This window comes from Gavialis gangeticus, unplaced genomic scaffold (genome assembly GCF_001723915.1).
Source record: "Gavialis gangeticus isolate Ggan-Ray unplaced genomic scaffold, GavGan_comp1, whole genome shotgun sequence".
In the NCBI taxonomy this organism is placed as follows: domain Eukaryota; kingdom Metazoa; phylum Chordata; order Crocodylia; family Gavialidae; genus Gavialis; species Gavialis gangeticus.
In genome coordinates, this window is record NW_017729029.1 from 9,960,404 (window position 1) to 9,966,248 (window position 5,845).

The following is a 5,845-nucleotide window of genomic DNA, read 5'->3' on the forward strand; positions in this document are numbered from 1 at the left end:
CAATGTCGAAAAATGTAAAGTGCTCCCTCCACATGGGGACGAACAATCCCCAACACACCTACAGGCTTTGCAATGCCAACCTGACCAGCGCTACGAATGAAAGGAACCTGGGAGTAATAACAAACCACAATATGAACATGATCTGGCAGTGCAATGCTGTAGCCAGCAGGTCTAACAATACTCTGACATGCATCAATCAATGCATTTCCAGCAAAACCAAATAAGTGATTCTTCTGCTCTACTTGGTATTGGTGATACTGCAGCTGGAGTACTGCATCCAGTTCTGGGCACCACACTTTAACAAGGACATGGTAAAGGTTGAGAGAGACCAGAGAAGGGCCACCCACCGTATGATCAGAGACTTGCGCAGCAAGCCATACAAGGAAAGGCTGAGGGGATCTGGGACTGTTCAGCCGGAAAAAAAGAAGGCTGAGAGGGGACTTGGTAGCAGTTGACCACTACATCAGAGGTGTACATCAAAGGCTCAGTGAACAACTGTTTATCAGTGCACCCGTGGGGAAAACTAGGAGTAATGGTCACAAGCTCTTGGAAGACCGTTTCAGGCTCAACATTAGGAAAAACTGCTTCACAACTAGGATGTCAAGACTATGCAATAAGCACCCTTCAGAGGTGGTACAATCACCTACCCTGGAAACCTTCAAGAGGAGGCTGGATGGTCACCTTGCTGGGTCACCTGACCCCAGTTGTCTTTCTGCTTGGTGCAGAGGGCTGGACCCGATGATCTTCTGAGGTCCCTTCCAACTTTACAATCTATGAATTCATGGTTTTTATTCCAATACTTTATAGCAGGGGTGTCAAACTCCCTTAGCACCCATGGCTGGATCCAAATTGTAGACCTCTTCACAGGCCAGATCCAAACCCACTTCTATCAATGGGATGAGCAGCAGCAGTGTTAACTGCATGGGTTCCTGGGCTGCTGTCAGCTATCACTTGCCCCACTGCCCCTGAAACATGCCCCCAAGGGCTCTGTACCCCCAAATTCAGCAGTGGGGCTCTATCCTTGCTTGCCTTGCCCCCAATTCCTAACCCCTCCAAGAGCTCTGAAGGCTAGACAATAGCTCTGTGGGCTGGATATAGGTGACAGCCCATATCTTTGACACTCAGGCTTTACAGGTAACATGTAAAGAAAGATCTGGTTTAAAAAGACTATGTAACTGCTAGCTTAATGTCAGCAATTAAGAGAGACACCAATGATTTTAAGTCCAAAACTGAGTTGATGAACTGATATTTATTTCAGATGAATCAGTTCTTCAGATTTTTAAATGCAAAACAGTAGCCAGTATTTCAAAGACAAACCTATTGGGCACACCCACACATGCAGGCATGCATGCTTACAGCAGCTCAAATAGGAGCAGCACAAATTTGAGCCCAGGATTTTTGCCTCAGCGCACGTGCCCAGACATACACTTTGGTGTGGAGCAAGTTCAGCCACTTGGGGCACGATAACCCCACCCAGCTCCTCCCAGATCTGCAGCCAGGGGTAGCTAGAGTCCAGGGCCAACACCTGTGCTGGCCCCAGCAATATAAAAAGCTGCCCTGTGCTGGCTCCAGCAATATAAAAAGCTGCCCTGTGGTGGCAGCTCAAGTCTACTTGCCCTCAGGAGCTTCTGAGGCCCAGCCACTTGGTATCTGGGGACACTACCCCTTGTGCCAGCTAGACTGCTGAAACAGCCCTAAGCTGGAGTGGCCCCTACACCCCCTTACCCACTGCAGCAGTCTGGCAGTGGGGGATGCTGCCTGGCTGTGACCTGCTGCCACCTGAAACAGCATCTGCCCCCTTGGACCTGTAGTCCCAAGGCTGTGCCCCTGCTCTGCCATCTGAACAGTTATCGCCCAGATGTGCTCCTTGTGCTGGCCCACTTTGAACTGTCAACACATGTACTCTTGGCCTTAAATGGCCAAGAGGTCAGCCACCTCATCTGCCCTCCAGATGGGTCCCCAGTACTGACCCTGGACAGGCTCCTCTGCATGGGTCTTGCCACTTGTGTCACCAGCAGATATCCTGGTGTTCCCCGTTACCAACTGCAAATACTCTGATAAGAAACGCAAATTCGCTCATTAAAATATACAAAATAGTGTTCTTCCGCTATTAAAATGAACACTATATATGGGAGATCAGCTGGGCAGTGCTTTATTGATATATTTACAAATGTAAAGCAATTGAGGGGAGGGATTGGGGGAGTTTGTGGGAGTGGCTTGGGAATGTGGGTGGATTGTGGGCACACTGCTCAGGAGGGATGGGTCCCCAGCCCCCACCCCCCAGACAGCACACAGGCTGTCTTCCTCACAGGGCCCACAGACCCCCTTACAGGGCCATAACATCCCTTCACAGGGCACATGCCCCGCATGGTCCTCATGCGCCCCTCCCCGCAGTAGCAGTAGCTGTTGGGAGCTTAGGGCCTGCTGCTGTCAGAGCCCCCAGCAGCGCAGTGTAGTTCCAACTTCCTCAGAGCCAGTACTGCCTGTCGCAGGGCTAGCCCAGCTTGGCGTGGGGCCATGTGGCTTCAGGCAGTACCTGGGGCCTGCAGGCTGTGAGCCCTGCACAGGACCCACCCACCCTGACCACTCCCCTCACCCTCACCCCCTACTTACCAGGGACAGTGCCCAAGTCACAGCCTTGCACCACTGCTGCTTGCCTCGCACATGAATGCAGCATGCTAGAGCAGCAGGGGGCACCATAGAGCCAGATGCCAGTGTCTCTGGAAGCCTGAGCCATGGGCTGATGCCAGAGGTCTCTGGAGGCCTGAGCCCCAGCTTGCCTCAGGGCACAGTGGGGAACCGTACTCTGTGCCACTTTTTTCCAGGGTGTTTATTTCATACCTGGATCAAGTTTTGAGCCCACGCTGCAAACATGCAGTGCAGGGAACACATTTTTTCATTCGCAGCGTGCCTCCTGCGGCATTTCAGACTGGTTTGAGATGCTGCAAGAAGCACGTGTGTGCTTGCCTGGACACACCCATTAAGTCTGCACTGACACTTGCAGGATGTCCAGGAAGGGTGGTTGTTCTCCAGGGAAGCAATCCTTCAGGCACAGAAAGAGGCAATCCCACTGTGTAGAAAAGGGGGCAAAGGGGCTAAGAAACCCTCCTGGCTAAGCAGGGAAATAGAGGAAAGCCTTAGGGCAAAAAAGGGGCATACAGGCTGTGGAGGCAGGGGGTAGCTACCAAGGAGGAGTATACCTCCTTGGCTCACACTTGCAGGGAATCAGTTAGGAAGGCCAAAGACTGTTAAAGACAAAAAGCAGCCATGTTCAGTTGATTTTAAAAATTTAAAAGACCTTTTGCTACCTTTTCTGTGTTGTTAACAAACATTACTCACTTAGCTTTTAGTTGCAATTTTTATCTGAAATATTTCTAGCTCCACCCACTTTGTTAAAACTAATAATTCATATTCAGAAATAGGGATGGGCAATTATTTGGGCTGGAGGACCACTTAAGGAGTTTTGGTGAACTGTCATGGGCTAGGTCAGCAGCACCTACCTCTCCACCACCCCAACAACTCACCAAAATTCCTTAAGTGGCTCTGTCCCACATTCAGCCAGGCAGACAGGATGCCATAGGTGGGTGGGCGGGCAGGAAGCAGGACCAGGACCAGGACTGCAGGCCCATGATAGTGTGGGACTGAGGCCTAGGGCAGAGCCACGGTCTACTCCCTGCACGCCAGTTCCACGGCCAGCAGCACGCAGGGAGTGGGTCGCAGCTCTACCCCAGGCCCCAGCCCTGCACTATGACCACTCAAGAGATCCCCAGGTCTCCATGGAGATTGACGCAGAACCTGTATAGGTAGGGCACATTTGGATGGGTGGAGGGGATGTGGCCATGGAAGGGCAGGGAGCTGTGTCTGGGAGTGGGATGGGTAGGACCAGAGCCAGGATTGGGATTACAGGGTGGCATAAGCAGTGGAAGGTCAGGGTTAACCCCCTTCCAAGGCAGGGCAGCAGGTAGGGCCACAGGGCAGCCTAGGTATGGGCTCCAGGTGGCTGCAGCTGGTGGGGGAGGAGGTAGTGGGGAGGACAGACTCAAGACACTCACAGCTGGGCATGTGTATTACTGCCCAGCATGGCAGGCAAGTCTCAGTTTGTGAAGGGGAAGGGACGCTTGCGGGGGGGTGGGAGGGGTGGGCACAGATTGAGCCCCCCACAGTAAGGGACTGAGTGAGGCAGGGGCAGGGTGAACAGGGCCCTGGGGCAGGTTGTGGGACTATTGGAGCCCCGGGCAGCTTGCCCAGGGATGCAGAGGGCTCCTGCCACTGCGTGCACCCTAGGGGACATATGGCAGGACATGTGCCACCTGGATTTGTGCGTGGGGCGGAGGCGAGCTGCCACTAAAGGCTGGGCTCTGTGCCTCTCTGCCTTTGCTGCAGGAACTGTGTGACCAATGCTCTGTGCCTTGCCAGGCAGGTAGGGGATGTGGCGCAGGCTGGGGGCGGCAGGCACATGGTATCACACAGGTCTGAGGCAGCAGCAATAGGGCGCAGAGGGAAGCCCGCCTCCACCTTGTGCTCAAATCCAGGAGGCATGTGCCCCCATGCCTCCCCTGCAGTGCATGCAGTGGCAGGAGCCTCCCTGCATCCATGGATGACCCGCCCCGACCCTGAGGCCCCATTCACCCCAGCCCCTGCCTCACTCAGTCCCTCAATATGGCACGCTCAGCCCCCTGCCAATAATATTTTCTCCCTCCACCTATGCAGAAAAGTGACAGTGTAGGGCTGGGGCAGAGCCATATTCTGCTCCCCATGTGCCCCTGCTCATGGAACCACTGCCTGTTGCAGGAATGTGGGCAGTGGATCATGGCTGTGCCCAGACTCTGGCTCCACCCCATGATTCCAATCCCAGCCCCAGCCCTGTCCACACAAGCCACTCCCCAATGCCTCTCCCCACCCACATGCATCTCCATCTCATCTGCCCAGCTGACAATGTCCTACTTGTGGGGGTCCTGGGCTGGTCTCCATAGAGACCCTGCCCACCCACTCTGTCTGGCACTCCTAGTGGTGGGTGCAGGGCTGATGGGCCAGGGTGCCTGAAATCAGAAGCCGGTAGCAGCACCTGGAAGGAGCTGCCACTGTGCAGACTACCAGGAAGCAAGTCCAGCTGCTGCACCACCACAGTCCTGCTGTGCGCTAGGAGGCAGTGGGACTGGCTGCATACGCCATGGCCCAGTTTGCCCAAGCCTGAGCCAAGCAGGTCTGAGAGGCCTGCCACAGGCTGTATTTTTCCCAACCTTGTCCAAGAACTTTAAAGAGTCTAGATATTTACATTAAGAGCCAAACTATGACAATGCAGCTGTAGCAGAACAGCTGTGAGATGCATGACAATTCTGAGTTTAGTCATGGTGACTGCTGTATCAGCAAAACAGGCTACCATGTATGAAAATATTATGGTTACAGATATCTGAATGTAGACCAATCATGAGTTGAGCACAAGTTGCATACAAAGCGAAGATGGGGAAACGTCTTAAGTAGGGGTGTACCAATAGAGATTTTGGGGTCCAATACCGACAGCTAATTCTTAAGGAGGCATATCAACCAATACCGATCCGATTTCTGATACAGCTGCGTGCAGCTGATAAGTCTGTTGTGGTGGAAGGGGGGGAGGGGAGGGGCATTGGAGGGGCGCAGATCAACACGCCTCGCAGTGAGGGAGGGAGGGGGCAGGCACTGCCCAGCCAGGGTGGGGCAGGGCACGGGACTGAGATGCAGCTCACTGCGGGGGAGGAGGGGCTTCCACCGCTGTGTACACCCCGAGAGGGCATCAAGGGAGGGGGCACTTGCCCTGGGATCTGTATGGGGCAGGCAGACTGCAGCTGTGGGCTGGAGCCAGGCCTGC

General features: G+C 54.0%; 1 protein-coding gene across 1 annotated transcript in view; it reads right to left on the reverse strand.

Annotated features, from left to right (window-relative positions):
* Positions 1-5,845, reverse strand: part of CENPI (centromere protein I) — a gene marked incomplete at its 5' end in the record, with an annotated part of 40,550 nt that overhangs the window by 33,183 nt on the left and 1,522 nt on the right. The window lies entirely within an intron of this gene.